Source organism: Solanum stenotomum, chromosome 12, assembly GCF_019186545.1.
Source record: "Solanum stenotomum isolate F172 chromosome 12, ASM1918654v1, whole genome shotgun sequence".
Lineage (NCBI taxonomy): Eukaryota > Viridiplantae > Streptophyta > Magnoliopsida > Solanales > Solanaceae > Solanum > Solanum stenotomum.
This window is the reverse complement of record NC_064293.1, coordinates 5,803,805-5,825,557: the sequence shown is the minus strand read 5'-3', so window position 1 is coordinate 5,825,557 and position 21,753 is coordinate 5,803,805.

The following is a 21,753-nucleotide window of genomic DNA, read 5'->3' as shown; positions in this document are numbered from 1 at the left end:
TAGCAAGAGTAGTATCAGTACAAAACACACGTACTGATAGGCATCATCGGTCAACCCGACGCCCACCCCATAATATAAGAAACCAACTAGTAAGATCATGAAATAAATCACTCGCTTCTCCACCTTTACCCTTTCTTGAAATACCTCGAAATCACTCTAGCACTCTAACTACTAACCACCTTCCAGTCAACCTACTTACTAGGTACTTGATCATAGCCTAATCATTCTAACACGTAGAAGAAATCCCCCAAATACAACCACCAATATTTACACTAACTGTTCACGTCATACCCATACTTCTCATCACATTACCCAGCCATAGTCACATAATACATTACATCCCGCTCTCTTAACACTAAACTCAATCTCTTTTCCCCAAGGTGAAATCCACCTAAGCATATTTCATCACACACGCTACCTCTACTCCTTGCCATTACAACACACGAACAACTCTTACTATCTATTACACGCCTCTTGAACATTTAATCATCCCACTATACCCAACCGTTTCGCTCATTACAACGAACAATCAAATATAAACCATCATACAAGTGCCCACTAAGTGCACTATAAGCAAGTCAATACAACATAAACTCACATGCGCATATCAACATATACAATATCATCAGTATTTACAAACAATCAAACCACTTCACATTTTATATCACATTATTGGTCCTCTTATGGAACCCAAACCCAAACAGTTAATTATGCCGAAACGTGGCAACTGATCCAAGTTAGTTATGTTAGAACGTGGCAATCGATCCCATAGTTATGCCAGAACGTGGCAAACGATCCAATAGTTATGCCGAAACGTGGCAACCGATCCAAGTTAGTTATGCTGGAACGTGGCAACTGATTTAAGTTAGTTATGCCGAAACGTGGCAACCGATCTATTCAACACATCACAATCACAGTCACAAGTATATCTTCAAGCTCATATATTTAAGTTATGATTTCATGACAATCATAGTTTACCCATCTCAATTGCAACAAGTGTGATCAACAATGCAACATTCATATACAACATCAATTTGACCATACTTAGCCCTAGTTCATCATCTAAGTACTTCCTTCTAGGGTTTAGTCACAATTCATCATAAATCCTCAATTCAATCACTCCAATTTATGATCTAGCATGCATTCATATATCTAGTTCCATTCATGATTTCTTAGTCTTATTCTTGAACCAATTGTATCCATGATAACAATTCTAAAGTCCCTAACAATTCGTCAATTCCTCATTTCAAGGTATACACCCCGATACTTTGATTTCTAGGAATTACTCATGGAAATTACTTGGTGCACGAAGGTCTACACAAAACTCTACTATTGATTTCCATATATTACGTAGTAAGCACATATTTGAAACTACTCAATTCATAAAATCTAGCCTACCTGGGTGCCAAGAAGATGCACGGAGTTTTGACTTCGTCTCTGGTTTTTTGGGCTTCGCGACAGTGAATTTGGCCAAGAATCCGCAAGATATTGCCATCCTCACATTAAAATTCTTCTTCTCATTCTTTCCCAAGCTTATAGTAGCTTTTCTGAGATTTTTAGGGTGTTTTACGACTTATTTAGGTATTTTAGAAATATGGAGAAAATAGGATTTCTCATAATTTATGCTCTACCTCGCCTATCCCGCTCTGGCGCCAACTTACCCCGCCCTGGCGCTGCCGCCCTAGCGGCATATGGCCTGCTGTGGCGGGACAATGGCCCAGATTTTCCCAGATTTTTGTCCCTCCTAATTAGCGATGGTTCGGGTCATTACAATAGTTACCAATTTAACCCTCGTTCATCCCCGAATGACTAGTGCACGAACATCATGCGCCCTACTTCGATTCATTACTAATTTAAAGGTTGGTCCACTACAGGATCACGACAAATGTCAACTTTTCACTTCATTCACACGAAGGAATACTATACCCAACGGACTAGAGGAACAAATGAATCCCACACGAAGAATCAAATGCATTAATTTTTACAGAGCCTGGTCCACCAGGGCGACAACTCTCTCGCTAAGGCCGGGCCGCTGTGGCGATAGATCTCCCACTGAGGCGGGAGATCGAAAATAGTAAAGGGGGAATGAGGAATGAATTCCCTAATTTCTCCCTTTCTCCCTTACTCACCTCTCCTAAAACCTCTCTATTGTTTCACTTTCGAACGTCGAAATCAAGATAAAATCTCATTTTCCCTTCACTCTTTACTTCATTACTTGATTAATGATAATTGCATGACGATTAACTAATCGAAAATAGATGGTTTTTGGGGTAGTTTTTGAATTTGAACTAGGTTGCTAGATTTGTTAGAAAACGTAGCATGGTTACTTCCCTTACATCCCCAATGTTCCCATAATGTCCTGGGCATAAGGATTTCGTAAAAATATAGGTAAAATGATACCGAAATGGGTGGGAGAAGTTGAAGGGTCCCTTAGTGTAAAACTTCGATTTAGACCTCTTTTAGGAGTTAATTTACCAAAATAATTGCTTATTTATGTTCTAGGATAGTTAAATAACTCTGATCTGCTCAAATTCTATTGAAAACAGGGGTTTTGGGACGAAAAGGCGCCATTGACGCACCTGGTGTTCGTCCCAGATGAAGGCCACTCTGGCGGCCTTCATAATCCCGCCAGGGCGGGATTATGGCCACTGTGGCGGGATGCCCCAAGCAGTGGCCTTGCCCTGACTATACTTTCTCTTTCTAACTTATATTCTACTTATTGCAGGCTCTCAAAATGGCTAGACAAAATGATGAACACTTTCCTTTCATCCGGTTTCCCGATGTCGCGAGTCGGGATAGACATCACGATAACCGCAACACAAGGTTTTGTTGCGAGAGGGGTTTTGTGTTTCACAAGTTAGAGGAGAAGGAGCCTGCCTTCTATGCTCGTGTGGTAGAGTTCGTGTGGATTCCACTAACTGAGGCTCCCCTAGATGCACGCTCTACTTGGGTGAGTTCTACACTATCCTGCCTACTGTGCGATTGGACGACCCTCACCCCGTCATCTGCATCAGGGGAGTTGACATTCCTCTAAACTCCACTGTTATCAATGAGGCCCTAGAGGTACCGGAGGTCCCGAACCATGATTATGAGGCCAGGCTAAGGGAGATGTATTTGAAGTGGCTGAGAGACACTCTGGTTGAGCCTACACGCCGAGATCAGGTATACTGGGCTGCTGCTAAGGGTATTACGAGAATAGATTGGTCACCCGATACTTAGAGGTGGATACATTTGGTCACTAGGAAAATTCTCCCGTCGGGCAACCTCACTGACGTGACCTTTCCTCGTGCCTTGGTGGTGGCTTGCGTCATATAGGACATCCAGCTAAATGTGGGGGCACAAATTATCTAAGAATGGATGATGTTTTATCGGGGAAACAAAAATGCGTTCTTTCTTCTTGGTCTTATCACTGCCCTGTGCAAGCGGGTAGAAGTGCCACTCTTTGATCCTGATGAGGTACTTTCTATGGATCCCCCCTTCACCCTCTTCTGGTTAGGGCAGGTTCTACTTCCAGGAGCAAGAGGAGGAGGACGGGTAGGGCTAGCAGCAGTAAGACGACCATGAATTCAGATGATGATGACCCTCTCTCAGGTGCACGGGTCGAATAAGATCTGGAGGCTGTTCGAAAGAGGATGGGGGAGTGCCTATGCCGACTTCACTCCAATTCCATCCAGCATAAGCCTAGAGGTCGAGATGCTCCGTCGGCAGTTATGCTAGGAGAGGAGGAAGGGTGTGGAGAGGGATCGCCTGATGGCCCGGATGTGAAAGATTATTAAGGCCATCTTTACTTGCGTTGCCCTTGGCAAGGAGATCCCCTAGCTTGATCCGAAGGACTACACGCAGTTCCCTATGCTGAATGAGACCTGGTCTTGCATGATACCCCCAGAGGACCTTGACTTCGACGTAGACACCACCCAATCTGAGAGTTCCTGATTTGACCATTGTTTCGCCCTCTTGGCTTTGTAAATTTAAGACCATTTGTTTCTATCTTTTCGACACTCTTATTTTTGTAAGCACATGGATGCTTGATTTCCTGCTTCTCCATAGTAAATGGTGAATTTCTAAGTTTAAAATCTATTCTCTGATTTGCTGAACACTGAAAGGATTGTAGGGATTTGTTCGGATTCCATTTGTGTTGACATTTCAAAGTTAAGGAAAATAGGGGAGGCTGGGTTGAGGTTCTGCCTTGCCCTGTCTCGCTCTAGCGGTGTCGCTATGGCGGGAGTAATCTCGCCCCAGCAACTCAAACGGGACCAGAACCTAGGCTAATAATTTCTGGGTTCTTTTCGTTTTTTTAAGATTTCCCCAAGGTTTCCAGCTTAACCAAACAATCTAAGATAAATCTCCAAGCTAGGAAAATTATTAACTAATCCGAAGCAATCTTAACGACACGGCACCCCACTAGTTCTCATTAATTCAATGTTACACCCACACATCCCCAGGATACACCCAAACATTCACACGATTATTAATTGGTTGCGACGTACGTCCATATTCTGTTTTATGAATCACCTCGTAAATTAGCTAAACCCTCGCACCAGCTAAGTTCTGACTTTCTTTTTCTTAACGGTTTTTATGTTACACGAGTAGTTGCACTTAATAATTTCCACAACTCAGCCAACACTTCACGCATATTAAGGTTTAAACACACATTTATAGCACACATATTCACCTAATAACATTCAAGCAATTACAACTTCATAACTGTAGTTAATTCAAACAACAAGAATCATACATTCACAGTTTCCAAAATACAATGCACAGGCGATTTCAATTTATTAGTTAGTTCATTCCATAGATGACCATTAATGGTCATCCATGCTCTTTATAGACCCTAAGGCTGGATACCACTTGGAACCTTCCCAATTCCAATTACCTTGCTAGTGCTCCTTCAGTCGTGACCACGACTTCCGGTTCACTTTGTTGAGATACCAATTGGAATCGGGAGATACCAATTGGACTCAACTTATACCACAAGCGACACTTCGCCCGAAAAGAGAGAATGAGTGGAACAGTTTCCTAGAATGCTTGCTAGCTTCCTGAAGATTACTTGTGGACGTCAACACACCAATCCGCAGGAGTCTAGTCCACATTTTGCTCTTTTACGGGGAGGCCGGTAACCTAGGCTCTGCTACCAATTTGTCACGACCCAACCCACCGGGCCATGCGGGGTCCCACTCTAACACACTCATATCCCAATAGTCAAACATGCAGAAAAATTAAAGAAAACAGATGTAATTACAATAACATGATTTTATAAATGATATCCTTAGACACACTTTAGTTAAAACTTGCAAAGTAATTTAACTACTCCCATGGATCTAGTCTAAACATGTACAAGAGCTAGTAGGAGTACAACTGGACAAATAATTAAAAGACATAGCTCCCACCATGCGAAAGGAAGAATATAAGCTGCTGGAGATTTACTTCGTCTTCACCTAATGAAACGTCACCAATCCTCCATCCAGACTATGTCAAATGACATAGCAAGAGTAGTATCAGTACAAAATACATGTACTGGTAGGCATCATCTGTCAACCCGACGCCCACCCCATAATATAAGAAACCAACTAGTAAGATCATGAAATAAATCACTCGTTTCTCCACCTTTACCCTTTCTTGAAATACCTTGAAATCACTCTAGCACTCTAACTACTAACCACCTTCCAATCAACCTACTTACTAGATACTTGATCATAGCTAACCATTCTAACACATAGAAGAAATCCCCCAAATACGACCACCAACATTTACACTAACTGTTCACGTCATACCCCTACTTCTCATCATATTACCCAGCCATAGTCATATAATACATTACATCCCGCTCTCTTAACACTAAACCCAATCTCCTTTCCCCAAGGTGAGATCCACCTAAGCATATTTCATCACACACGCTACCTCTACTCCTTGCCATTACAACAAACGAACAACCCTTACTATTTATTACTCGCCTCTTGAACATTTTATCCTCCCACTATACCTAACAGTTTCGCTCATTACAACGAATAATCAAATATAAACCATCATACAAGTGCCCACTAAGTGCAACATAAGCAAGTCAATACAACATATACTCACATGCACATATCAACATATATGATATCATCAATATTTACGAATAATCGAACCACTTCACATTTTATATCACATTATTGGTCCTCTCATGAAACCCAAACTCAAACAGTTAATTATGCCGGAACATGGTAACGATCCAAGTTAGTTATGCCGAAACGTGGCGACCTATCCCATAGTTATGCCGGAACATGGAAACCGATCCAATAGTTATGCTGGAACGTGGCAACTGATCCAAGTTAGTTATGACAAAACGTGACAACCGATCGAAGTTAGTTATGCCAGAACGTGGCAACTGATCCATTCAACACATCACAATCACAATCACAAGTATATCTTCAAGCTCATACATTTAAGTCATGATTTAATGGCAATCATAGTTTACCCATCTAAATTGCAACAAGTGTGATCAACAATGCAACATTCATATACAACATAGATTTGACCCTACTTAGCCCTAGTTCATAATCTAAGTACTTCCTTATAAATCCTCAATTCAATTACTCAAATTTATGATCGAGCATGCATTCATAAATCTAGTTCCATTCATGATTTATTAGTCGTATTCTTGAACCAATTGTATCCATGATAACAATTCTAGAGTCCTTAACAATTCATAAATTCCTCCTTTCAAGGTATACACCCCCGTACTTTGATTTCTAGGAATTACTTATGCAATTTACTTGGTGCACGAAGGTCTACATACAACCCTACCATTGATTTCCTTATATTACATAGTAAGCACAAATTTAAAACTACTCAATTCATAAAATCTAGCCACCTGGGTGCCAAGCAGATTCACGGAGTTTTGACTTCGTCTCCAATTTTCTAGGATTCGCAACGGTGAATTTGGCCAAGAATGCGCAAGATATTGCCATCCTCATGTTAGAATTCTTCTTCTCCTTCTTTCCCAAGCTTAAAGCGGCTTTTCTGAGGTTTCTAGGGTGTTTTACAACTTATTTAGGTATTTTAGAAAGATAGAGAAAATAGGATTTCTCGTAATTTATGCTCTGCCTCACCTATCCCGTTCTGGCGCCAATTTACTCCGTCCTGGTGCTGCTGCCCTAGCGGCATATGGCTCTCTGTGGTGGGACAATGACCCATATTTTCTTGGATTTTTGTTCCTCCTAATTAACAACTGTTCGGGTCATTATAAATAAGTGTTTCCTGATCGTAACTTGTTCCAACGGTATTGTATCATCTTCTACTTTATCATCATTTTTTTTCAATGGTATCCATAATTTCTTCTAAGCTTTGGACCTATGAATATGTATCATTTGCACCCATCCAACAAGTTATTAGCGTCCATGTTATTGTGGTAACCGATATCATTAATCATGATCTCAAGTTCACGAATGACATTGTCAGAAGTGGATTCATTTAAATTCTATGAGATTTCATCCCCAAACGAATTTTGCGGTGTCAAAATACTCTCCATATTAATAAGTTTTAATTTATTGATGAAATAATATCTCTATAAAATAATAATAATTTATAGTCCCTCCTATATTAATTTAGTGAGGTTTTATTGTAGAATATTCCATGTTAGTCATAGCGCTTGTATGATGATATCTTAGTTGTAGAGATGAACTTAGGTCTTCTTTGTGAAAAAAACGTCAATTTGTTCTCTATGAACCTTCCAATACTGAAATAATATCCTTAATCTCTTATTTTGATCTTATAACCATTTTGTTGGCTAGCCAAAACTAAATAAAACCCCTTTTGTAAAAAATCATAATTTTTGAGCATGTCCCTCCTTGACTACTAATAATTAAGTTGTGATAAATGTTAAAAAAGGTGATGAATGAGACTTCAAGCCTATGTTACGAGTAAGTAAATATTTATATATACAAAATGACCTATTGTGGTAACAAAAGAAAAAATAAAGTAAATATAGGAAAAAGAAGAAAAAAAAAGATAGAAATCACCACACCCGAGTCAACAAAAGAAAGAGTTTTAAAACTGATAGGATATAATCTTCTAATTTGGTGCAAGTTATGAAAAGAAGTGTAAAAAAATGCTCTCTAGATGATAGCCCCAAAACCTAAATTTGCCAACACTGATAGGATTTTATGGCCATTGGGCAGCCTCCACCACCAGAGGTTGTTAAAACTCTAACATCTACATTAGCTGCAAATCCTATTACATATGCTTCAACCCTTAATCCAAATACTGCAAAACATCAAAAAATTCAATTGAAACCAATCCAATACCTTCATGGTGAACCAAGACTTATATGGGAATAGGAGGTGATAGCCCACATGATTGTGGAAGAGAATTTACAATATGCTGTGATAGGGAAATTTACATACGGGTGGCCTGAGATGCAAGATCTGAGAACATTAATCCCAAAACAATGCGAATTCAAGGGAGAGGTCAATATTGGACTGTTATGCAACAGATACGTGCTGATAAGAGCATCAAACTTGGAAGATTATGTGACTCTCCTGTCAAAACCACAATTCTATATAACTCATAAATATTGGTCATATCCAATGAATACTTTGAAGTGGGATCCGTTGTTTGATCTGTAAGAAGAGACCACAACGGCGATAGCTTGGATTTCTTTCCCTACATTGCCTCCCAATTTTTTTGGAAAGGACGCAATCTTCTCTTTAGCCGCAGCAATTGGGAAACCTCTACAGGTTGACATGGCGACTAAAAAAAAGACTAGACCTAGTTGTGCGAGGGTCAAGGTAGAAGTGGATCTGTTAGGTGAATTTCCAAAGAGAATTAATGTGGGAGTAAGAAAAAGAACAGGGGAGGTAATGGAGAAATGGATTCCTATTAGATATGACTACGTCCCAAAATATTGCAAAAATTGCAAACTTCAAGGACATAATGAAACTGATTGCTTTATCTTACATCCTGAGTTGTATGCAAAGGAGGAAAAAGGAAAAGGGGCAGGTAAGGAGAGGGATGTCAAGGAGAAATTAGATCAGGGACAAAAAATTTACAAGAAAAAAGGTGTGACAATGTTTAAAAATAGGACAACAATGAAGGTTTTAGGTAACAAAGGCACAGGGGTACTGTAGGGAATTTGTTTTTTACAAAGGGAAGCAAGAACAAAAATGGCACCCACGAGCTGTTCAAAAAGAAAAAGTGATAGAGAGTAAAAACAAATTTGAGGCATTGGAAACAGAAGTAGAGGAGGGATTAATAGAGGAAGAGTTAGACAACACAAGAGAAGATATGAGGAAGCAACTCAATGAAGGCATTGGGCACGAATCTAATGAACCACCTAAAAGAATTAACCAAACAGTTTCTGTAGCAGACAAGGAGAACAATGGAAAAACATGTCAACAAGAAAGAAGGGAGATGAGAGATTTTTAGAACACTGTGAAAGATCCCACAGAAATGCAGAATGAAAGTTTAAACAAGCAAAGTGAGAATAATATGGGGGATGAGACAGGAACAACAACAGACACAATAGTTCCTCAGCCCATACAAATTATTCATCCTTTACATGAGACACTTTTCTTGGATAATATATCATATGAAGAAGTGGAACAAAGAAGAAGACAGGAAGAAGAAGAGAATATTGATAACAACATTGAGGGTATTGCTGCATCAGGAGATCTGTCACCTAGACAGATAAAAAAGTTGAAGGAAAGCAACAAAAAATATAGGAGAAATGTTGTTCCATTTAATACAATAACAAGGAGTAGGAAGGGGCAGTCCAATCAATCTGATCAATGATTAACAACATTATGTTTTGGAATATTAGATTTGTTAAATCTCAAAATGCTTTTGAGAGGTTAATAGATCTGCAGAGAAGACATCATTACACATATATCGCTCTTTTAGAGCCATTTCAAAGCCCACTGGTAGTAGAGGAGTACAGAAGAAATCTGAATCTTCAATATGTTATGGTGAATTTCCCAAAAAAGATATGGATTTTTTGGAGTGGGGATTGGCAAGAACAGGTAGAGACAGACTCTATACAACAATTAACAATGAAGTTCACTCATAATAATGGTCAATATATTTACAAAGTTTCAGCAGTATATGCAAAGTGCAGTGCCCTGGAAAGATTAGAGTTATGGGAGGATTTAGAGATGATTGCAATGAATACTCAAGAAACTTGGATAGTGGGGGGAGATTTCAATGTTATATTAAAAGAGGAAGAAAAGTTGGGTGGCCTTCCTGTCACACAACATGAAATCATTGTTTTTGCTCAGTGTATGAATAATTGTGTTTTAAACGAAATTAGGTACTCAGGAAGTAAATTTACTTGGTGGAATGGGAGAATTGAAGAGGAATGCATTTTTAAAAGACTAGGCAGAGTTCTGGGAAACAATGAGTTCATGAAGCTATTGCTAGATCGTGAGGTGCATCATTTGATTAGGGAGGGGTCAGATCACGCACCTCTTCATGTAATGTAATGCTACTCAGGAGTCAGTGTCTAGGCCTTTCAAGTTTTTGAATTTCTGGACAAAGCATTCAGAATTTTAAAAGCAGGTGGAGGAATGCTGGGCAGGAATAGAGAAAGAGTCTCCTTTCACTATTTATCAGTAGAAAAGCAAGAAGTTCAAAGAGGTACTGGCTAAATGGAGTAAAGTAACCTTTGGTAACATTTTTCAACAAATTGCTACATTGGAAGATGTAATTAAGGTGAAAGAGGCACAATTGGAGATAAACCCATCTGCAGGCAACATGGAAGAATTGAGCAAGGCAGAGGCAGATTTAAAAAATTACCTGCATTTGGAAGAGGAATATTGGAAACAAAAAGCTGGAATGAGGTGGTTTCAGGATGGAGACATGAACACAATTTTTTTTTCATTCTTATGTCGAGGGGAGAAGAAGAAAATTGCACATAGCTAAAATAAAGAATTCTCAGGGAGAGGTGATCACCTCAACTAAAAGTATAGGGGAGGAGGCTGTGACATTGTTCAAGGATCAATTCATGGAAACCAATTTCACAAACAATTATGACATGTTGGAGGCAATTCCTAAAGTGATTACAGGAGATCAGAATGAGATGCTAACTAGAATGCCTAGCAAGGAGGAGGTAAAAGAGGTGGTATTTGCCCTGAATAGTGATAGTGCTAGTCGTCCAGATGGATTTTTGGGTCATTTTTTTCAGACATGCTGGGATATCATAGAGGAGGACATAACCAACATGGTTAAGGCTTTCTTTTGTTGTTAGGAATTGCCCAGATTTATAACTCATACTAATTTGGTTTTGATACCAAAAAAGGAGGAGGTTGATACATTTGGAGACTTGAGACCTATTAGTCTCAACACCTTTGTTAATATGATCATTTCTAGAGAAGTACATGGGAGACTGGTAGCTATTTTGCCTCAGATTATTTCTACCAATCAAACATGGTTCATTAAGGGAAGAAGTATTACTAAAAATGTGTTGCTGGCTCAGAAGATAATAAGAGATATAAACAAAAGAAATAAGTTGCATAATGTGGTAGTTAAGCTTGACATGACTAAGGCTTATGATAGTGTAATATGGATTTGCCTTAATTAGTGTTAAGGAAGTTTGGGTTTGCAGAATTGATTATATATATGTATGGAGACTGTTATCTAACAACTGGTACTCTGTCCTTCTAAATGTATAGGCCTTTGGATTTTTCAAGTCTTCAAGGGGTCTCAAACAAGGGGATCCTATTTCTCCAACTTTATTCATTATTGGAGCTGAAATTTTATCCAGAAACTTAAACATGTTGTTTGAAGATACTAATTTCAAAGGATACGGTCTTCCAAAATGTAGTCCTGAAGTGAATCATTTATCATATGCAGATGATACCATCTTATTTTGCTCAGGACAACCTACTTCCATGAGAATGATGATGAAGATATTAAGAGGATATGAGAAAGTTTCGCGACATATGATAAATCTCAACAAAAGTTTGTTTTATGTGCATGAAAAGGTTCCTCTTGCTATTAACAATAAAATAAGAAGAATCACAGGTATTAGACAGGGTTCCTTTCCTTTCATATACTTAGGTTGTCCTGTTTTCTATGGGAGAAAGAATATGGCTCATTTTGAAGATTTAGTGAAAAAGGTGATGAAAAGGATCAACTCTTGGCAGAATAGGTTTTTGACTTTTGGTGGGAAATATATATTAATATGTCATGTGCTTCAATCAATGCCTGTATACCTACTTTCATCTATGAATCCACTAGTCAGTGTTATTAATCAGCTTCATAGTATCTTTGCTAAGTTCTATTAGGGAAATACCACTGGTGCTAAAAATAAACATTGGGTTTCATGGGATAAGATGTGTCTTCCCAAGGAGGAAGGGGGTTTGAGTTTCAGATCTATACAGGATGTATCAAAAGCTTTGGTGGATTTTCAGGGTGAGCACATCTCTATGGAGTGCTTATATGTGGAATAAATATTGTAAAAAGTTTCATCCTATCCTAGTGCAGGGCAGATGAGCTTCTCATATATGGAGAAAAATGATTTTGGTAAGGGAAGAAGTTGAACATAAATATGGTGGGAGGTTCTTGCTGGAAACTCAAGCTTTTGGTATGACAATTGGACTAAGAAAGGTGCACTTTATTACATAGAAGGGAATCATGCAGAGGAAGAGGAAATTGAGGTGAGAGAATTCATCAACCAAGGAAATTGGGATAATCCTAAGCTCAAGAGCAAATTATCAGAGGAGAAGGTAGAGCATATTGTGGAAACAATCAAACCTCCAATAGAAGGATGAAATGATGATAGAACATGGTGGATGGCCAACACAAAGGAGTTTTGTTTAGTTAAATCAGCTTGGGAACTTGTGAGGAAAAGAGATGAGCCTAGACACTACTATGAATTAATGTGGATAAGGGGAGTTCCTTTTAAGATAAACTTCTTTTGTTGGAGAGTGAAACGACCCCAAAAATGCCCGAAAATGTGCTTCGAAAACACTTATAATTGTAATTTCCATATATCTCAAAATCTGTGCATGATTTTGGAAATTCGACTTCATATTCTTATTCATGGGGTCAAATTGAGTGGAGAGTGGGCCTAACCCGAATTTTAGAGCAACCGTATCAAAATTCGAAAATTGCAAAAAAATGCGATTTGGAGGGTCAACTTTAAAGGGACATATATCTTAGCACACAAGGAACTGGAAGGGCCACAACCTATTAAATTAAAGCTCTTTGAGTTAGCTTTCTAACGCACTTGGTTTCACCTCATTCCAAGTTAGGATGAGGGAGTTATGACCATTTTCGTAAAACCTGTCTGTGCAGATTTGCAATTTCCAGTGAGCTATTTTTTTTTTCTCCTTAAGCCTCATTTTTTTTTNTTCCGTTAAAGTCCTTTGGAGGAATCAACAAGTTGAAAGTGCTACTTGGGAGGCCGAAGCGGACATGCAAAGGCGATATCCTTATCTTTTCCACTCCACTCAAGCCTAAGGTATTGATCTAAGCCCTTTATAAAATCTCAGGTCTTAAGTTCAGCCCCCATGTCATTGCATACATTCATATTTAAGTTGACAAGTTCATTGTGGTTTTACAACTATGTTGAGGTTTTTGAAATAAGGTGTAAGTGCATTGTCGCATCCTTATGTGGGCTGAAATTTCAATGTTTGTGTCTCTCATGTACGTTTCTTTAACATTCGGGGACGAATGTTCCCAAGGGGGAGATATTGAAACGACCTCAAAAATGCCCGAAAATATGCTTCGAAAACACCTATAATTGTAATTTCCATATATCTCAAAATATGTCCATGATTTCGGAAATTCGACTTCATATTCTTATTCATGGGGTCAAATTGAGTGGGGAATGGGCCTAACCCGAATTTTAGAGCAACCGTATCAAAATTCGAAAATCGCAAAAAATTGCGATTTGGAGGGTCAACTTTAAAGGGACATATCTCTTTGCACACAAGGAACTGGAAGGGCCACAACCTATTAAATCAAAGCTCTTTGAGTTAGCTTTCCAACGCACTTGGTTTCACCTCATTCCGAGTTAGGATGAGGGAGTTATGACCATTTTTGTAAAGCCTGTCTATGCAGATTTGCAATTTCCAGTGAGCTATTTTTTTTTCTCCTTATGCCTCATTTTTTGTTGAGGCTAAGTGTTGGGGACGTTTTTTATAAAAAGAGGATATGTCCCAATCTTAGACATTTTTAACTTCAAAAACACTCTCTAAGCCCTCTCCAAAATTCCACCAAGATCCTCAACCAAATTCAAAGATCTCAAGCTCTAATTTCGGATTCAAGACTCAATCTCAAGCTTCAATTCTCCATTCCAATCTTCATCAAGGATTCTCCAAATTTGAGGTATGTGAGTTTGATTGTGGAAATCTTTCTTTACACAAGTCCAACCATTTATCCTCTATTACTACTTCAAGTTTATGGTTCCTTATGGTTATTTATGAACTCTTGAAGTATGAAATTAGTACTACACACCCTATTATGGTCTATTTTGCATATTATCATGAAATGGAATTATTATGTGATGTTTATGGTTTTCATGCTTCCACGATCAAATTATGAAGGTTGATATATATATATATATGTATGTTGTTGGTGGGCTGATTTATATGGATTTTGGAATTGGTTGGACTTAGTACTCTTGAAATACATGACTTTATTTACATGAACATTAGTCCACCATGTGTTTTATAAAATGCCCATTTATAGAATTCTTAGGAAATGGAAGGTCCAATGTACATCCTATGAGTCGGATGGTTGTATAATTACTGAAATGATGATGAAATGGACACATGTATATGATTTTCTCTATATAAGTGTTGTTAGTCGACCAAGCCTAGCTCGGGGAGTTGTAGGTCCGGGTAACCGTATCGAGGGGTTGGCACCTTGGTTGCCTAGTACAGGGGGTAGTAGGCCCGTAAAACCATATCGAGGGATTTGTACCTTGGTCCCTAGCTCGAGGGGTGGTAGGCCCGGGTAACTACATTGAGGGGTTTGTACCTCTTTCGCCTCTCCAAGGGGGTGGTAGGCCTTGGAAATACTATATTGATGGTCACTCGCCACACATGTATTACGCCTCACTAAATATGATTTTTATGTAAGCATCATTATACATATCATCTCATTAATATGCTATCTATCGAGTATGGATATGCATTTTGCGTATAATGTCCATCTATTGTTGCATTGCATCCCATATACTTAGTACATTCAAACGTACTAATGCATACTCTATGCCTACATGATGTCACCACGTAGGGACCGGAGCACCGCTTGACCATCCTCCTCCGCGTGGCTAATACGATTTTCTATCGAGGTTATTGGTGAGTCCTCCATTCCGGGGACGTTGCTTATGATCTCTTGCTATGTATAAGCCTTTTCCATTTTAGTTATGTATTGACTATGAGGGTGAGCCTGGTAGTTTGTCTTGGCCCCCGCTAAATACCCATGTTTAGAGGTGGTGTTAGACAAGTCGTGTATTATACTTGAGCTTGACTCATCTATGGTATTTATGTATCATTCTCTTTTTCTCTTGCTCCCTTAGTCCCGATTTCCCCTTGATTATGCTTATCGCTTATGGTCATTTTAATTGCTTCCGCGACCAAGGATGTGTAATGATATGCTATGAGGCTTGTTTGGGGTTCCTTGGGTTCCCCATTCGCCGGTCACGTCTAGGCCCTAGGCTTGGGTCGTGACAAACTTGGTATCAGAACACTAGGTTGATAGATCCTCGGAGTCCAACACACCGCGTTGATTAGAGTTCGATTCATGGTTGTGTTGTGCACCACAACTATGAGTAGGTGGCTATGAGACGTTTTAGGAAATGCTTCCCTTTTTTATGTTCTAACTCGTGCTGTAGAGTTGAATTAAGTTTTTCCCTAACTGGTGTTCTTTGCTATGCTAGATCATGCCTAATACAATAGGAAGACGAGCCCGCGCACCTGAGGAACAACCGACCAATGGGGATCTTCGGGATGCCCTTACTTTATTTGCACAAGCTATGGCTAATCAAATCAACCACGGGGCCCAAGCCCCTCAGGATCCTACCCCGACATCTCGGGTGAGAGACTTCGTGCGGATGAATCCCCCGGAATTCTATGGGTGTAAGTTAGATGAAAACCCTCAAGAGTTCATTGATGAAGTCCACAAGATATTAGCTATCATGGGCGTGAGGTCAGAAAATAAGGCGGAGTTGGCGGCCTACCAACTAAAAGGGGTGGCCGAAATATGGTACAACCAATGGAAGGAAGAGAAGGGGGTAAACTATGTGGTGCCTTGGGAAGAGTTCAAAACGGCTTTCCTTAATCGATTCTTTCCTCTTGAGCTTAGGGAAGACAAATTGGTGGAGTTCAAGAATTTAAAACAAGGATCTATGAGTGTGAGGGGGTATGCCTTCAAGTTTAATCAACTTTCAAGATATGCTCCACACTTGGTTGCCGACTCACGGTCTAGAATGAACAAATTCGTGATGGGTGTGTCTGACATAGTGAATGAAGAATGCCGGTCCGCAATGTTGATTAGTGACATGGACTTGTCCCGCTTGATGGTCTATGCCGAACAAATGGATGAGGAGAAGTTGAGGAAGAGGAAGGGTCATGAGGCCAAGAGGGCCCGTTTTGAGGGCAAGTTCCAAAGGGTAAGGGGAGGCCGGTTTCATCAAGGCCAAGGGTCTTCTCATGTGCCCCATAGGGGGTTTTCCAATGACGTTCCAAGGGCCCAAGGTGTTGGTGGTATGGGTCCTATTGATGTATGTCCGAAGTGTAGTAAGGGCCATGGTGGCCTGTGTTTGAGAAATATCGGTGNTGGGCAGCAGGAAGACAACAATTTAGGAGAAGGCTGGATTCACTTGAAATCAGAGCAAAATGGAGAAAAAAAATTAGTAAGGAGAACGAAAAAAAGGGATACACTCACCATGGCAACTGCAACAGGCGGAAATGAAGCTCATCTTCAACTTGTGGCTAAGGCGTCAAGGTGGAAGAGTTACAGGGGAGGCGGATGAGACAAGGAGAAAATTTTCAGACATTTCTTGAAGAGTGTTTGAGAGCTGCTTTTTGCTTTTGTTTGTAATTGTTGGGACGGGTCACTTTTCGACCTGATTTGGATTATTTGTCTTTTGTTTGATTATATAATAAAATGGTCCATAGGGACAAAAATTTAACTAAAAAAAAGAGTCAATAAAAGAATATAAAAGAGAAGAAAAGGGAAAGTAGAATTAAAAGGTTAAGAAGGTGAATAATGTGTAGTATTCAAGGAGGATGTAGTCACTATTTATCCACATACAAAGCACCATATATGTATCCTACCCATCTTGAAGCCTGCATTTCAAGTTTAGAAAGTTACTTATCTATTCATACCGAGCATTCAAATGATAATGACAATAGAAAATAAAGTAAAATCTACATATGATTTTTTTTGGTGATATTTTCACTTCTATTTAGTATTATACTCAATTTTTTCATGGTGTAAATGTTTTATTGATATTCTACACGAAGTACAGTTTAGTTAATTATATTAACTTATTTCATAGTATGAAACAAACTGTCTAACGTGTTCCAACAAAGCAATAAAAGAAGTAAGTAAGTAGCACACTATTTTATCTTGAAACACCTAACTCACAAAAGGTGTAAAAACTAAGACCCGTAACTTTACAAGATTTACTATCAACTTCACTAACAACAATGAGCCTTTCAACAATGGATTACTAACCTATGTAACAAGAGGAATTATAATCTCTAATTTCTAACAATTTCACAAACTACTCAAGGTTCACAAGTCTTCGAGTTACCTCAACTGGAAGACTATTTTCCTAATTTAGTTTATAACACACTAAAACTAAGATTACATCTAACATGAAAAGCTAATGAAAAACTCCTATATAATGACCCTCCATGTCATTTCCATTTTATTTCAATCTTTATAGTGTTTAAAGATGTCACGACCCAGACCATCGTGATTGGCACCCACACTAACCCTCCGGTGGGAAAACCATTACTACAACCCAACTAACCATAAAACTACGCATTTAAAGATACAGAAGAACATTTAAATGCAGAATTAAAGTAGAGTTCCCATAAACTTTAAAGTTTAACAAAAGATTGCAAAAATAACGCCTAGAACATGAAAGTCAATGTACCAAAACTCTAACAAGGAACCATAGTCTAAAGAAATGGGTACAACCCAAACTAAATAGGAGAATTATCTAAAGCACTAGTCTAAGTCAGAATAAATGGACTAAAGAAAAGGAGAACTCAAGGCAGCCCGGAAGAACTGGCTCGCCCTTGAATTTGATTGATCACTGATCTTCTAAACGAGGTCTGTCAATAGCCACCTTAAGATGCCCTGTACTCAACAAAGAAAGAGCAAGTGCAGTATCAGTATACAACCACAGTGTACTGGTAGGACCACACGACTATCCCACTAAGTGCAACATATATAAGTTATTACATCATAATAAACATGCATATACCGAACATATACAATATCAATATCACTTACGAACAACGTACAATTTCACAATCTCAAGATATACAAATATGTCAAGTCATTGGTCCTCTCACGGAACCCATACCCAAACTGTTAGTGTACCGATACGTGGTACTCGATCCAGGTTAGTGTGTCGGATAGTGACACCCATTCCAATGTTTATGCCAACACATGGCAATTGATCCTAGTTAGTGTGTCGGAACGTAACACCAGATCCATTCAACAAGCTACAATCACAATCACAATGTACGTTCTCATAATCATACAATCAAGTCATGATTCATGGTATGCAATTATTCAATTATCCTCATTTACGATTAGTGAAATCGACAATGCAACATTCCCATACATACATGCATTATAATGAAGCAAGAATAAACATATATCACACAACATAAAATCACAACCATCACCTACCCGAACAAAGCTTGAATCCCCTAAGAAACTTGATTCTTCTCTTTTCAGATTCTTTCCGCTTGTTCTTGGTCTATAAACTATCAATATAATACGATGATTAATAAACAATGTCTAATTTCCCGGATTACAATCAACTTTATCAACCCTAGATCAAACCCATGATCCTAATATCCAAATTAGGACTTTTCCCACCATCCAAATAGTTCCAAAACCTTTCCCCAACAATAATTACCCACGATACTAAGTTCTATGGATCGAAACATGGATTTGGGGAGTGAAAACCTTACCTTTAGCCTCAAGAATGGTGGAAAACTATTAAAAAAACACTTGGGGTCGTTCCTTAGCTCTCAAAGTCGAAAAGTGCAGAATAAAATATTTTTGGGGTTTATTTCCGACTTAAGTCGTGTATGTCCCACCACATCGGTCCTCACCCAGCTACAGCGGCCCCGCCCTGGCGGGAAAATCCCGCCTTAGCGGCTTGTACATAAACAGTGAGCAATTTTAAGAATTCCAAACCCCCATTTCACAACACACCATCATCCCATGACACTTAGAAAATACCAGTTCACTCTAAGATCAGTTTCGGGAGTTCCACTCTCCCGAATTCAATTCCATAAAATCGTACAAGTTCCTTAACATTTTAGCTATCTACTCGTGTGATCAAAATCATAATTAGATCTCCCATTTATTACCAAGTTTCCCTAGACTTCACTGACTCTGATTTCGTCTAAATCTGGACTAGTTTGGGAAATTCCAAGTTACTACGAAAAGTTTTCCGGTCCAAAAAATTTTCCCATTGACTTTTCTATAACGATGAAAACCGGTCGTTACAATAGATACCAATTTACCCGTCACTTGTCTCCGAGTGACAACCTAGGAAAAATGGTTAAAGTTGGAGTAGAGTAGTGCCTAAATCGACGAACAACTGGGGATACTTGTCTCGTATGTCCTTCTCGGTTTCCTAAGCAGATTCCTCAACTGGACGATGCTTTCATTAAACTTTCATGGACTTAATCTCCTTGGTCCTCAGCTTCCAGATATCACGATCAAGAATTGCAATCGGTTCCTCCTCATACCGAAGATCTTTTCTAACACAACTGAGTCTCATTTTATGATGTAATCCCCGTCTCCATGATATTTTTTCAACATGGACACATGAAATACTGGATGAACTCCCGATAGGTTAGGTTGTAAAGCCAATCCATAAGCCACTGGCCCTACACAGTCAAGAACCTCAAAGGAACCAATGTATCTAGGACTAATCTTGCCCTTCTTGCCAAATCTAATCACCCCTTTCATTGGTGATACTTTTAGAAGAACATTCTCACCAGTCTAAAATGTCATGTCTCTTACCTTATGGTCTGCATACTTCTTTTGTCTACACTCGGCTGCTAAAAGTTTAGCTTGAATACTCCTCACATTATCTTGAGCATTCTTCACTAAATCAACCCCCAAAAGTTTCACATCTCCAGTCTCGAACCATCTTATGGGTGATCTACATCCCCTCCCATAAAGTGCCTCAAACGGTGCCATATCTATGCTGGCGTGATAACTATTATTATAGGAGAACTCACACAAAGGTAAGAACTTATCCCAATGTCCCCCAAAGGCAATCACACATGCACTCAATATGTCTTTTAACACTTGAATAGTCCTCTCTGACTGCCCGTCTGTTTGTGGATGGAAAGTTGTACTAAAAGTGAATTGTTTGCCCAATTCATCATGTAGCTTCCTCAAAAACTTGGAGGTAAATTGTGTACCATGGTTTGAGATAATAGAGAGGGGCACCCTATGCAACCTCACTATCTCTTTCATATAAACCTTAGCAATTGTTTAGCATTATAATCAATTCTGACCAGAATAAAATGGGCTGACTTTGTCAATCTGTCAACCATTACCCAAAAAGAATCAAACTTCCCCAAAGTCTTGGGAAGACCAACCACAAAATCCATGGCTATCCTTTCCCACTTCCATTCCGGAATTGGCATTCTCTGAAGCAAACATGTAGGCCTTTGATGTTCATACTTTACTTGTTGGCAATTTTGACACTTAGCCATAAACTCCGCTATATCTTTCTTCATGCCCGACCACCAATAAATTCGTTTCAAATCTAGGTATATCTTGATCACACCTGGATGAATGGAGTATCGCAAACCATGAGATTCTGTCAACAATTTCTGAATCAAGTCATCAACTCGAGGAACACCAATCCTTCCTTAAAACCGAGAACACCTTTCACATCAAGAGTGGTCTCTTGTGCCTTACCAATCACAGTCTTCCTTCTAAGCTCATTCAATTTTTCATCCTCAAACTATTTGTCCTTGATCTCCTCAATGAACGTGGCCCTCACTTCAATACTGGATAACACCCCATCTTTTTCTGAGATGCCCAACTACATGAACTTAGACGCTAAGTTATGAATTTCCTTAGCCAAAGGTCGCTTGGATGAACTCGAGCAAGCTAAACTACCCATACTCACCATCTTTCGACTTAGTGCGTCCGCTACTACATTAGCCTTACCCGGATGATATTGGATGGTCACATAATAATACTTGAGTAACTCCATCCACCTTTGCTGTCTCAAATTCAGATCCTTTTGGGTGAATACATGTTGTAGACTGCGATGATCAGTAAACACTTCACACTTAACACCACAAAAATAATGCTGCTAGACCTTCAGAGGAAACACTACCGCTGCCAAATCTAAATCATGTGTCGGATAATTCCTCTCATGCACCTTCAACTGCCGCGATACATAAGCTATAACATTCTTATCTTGCATTAACACATCACCCAAACCCGAATGTGAAGTATCACAATAAATAATAAAATCTTTACCTTCCACCGGTAGTGCTAGTATAGGTGCGTTGGTCAAGAGAGTCTTGAGAT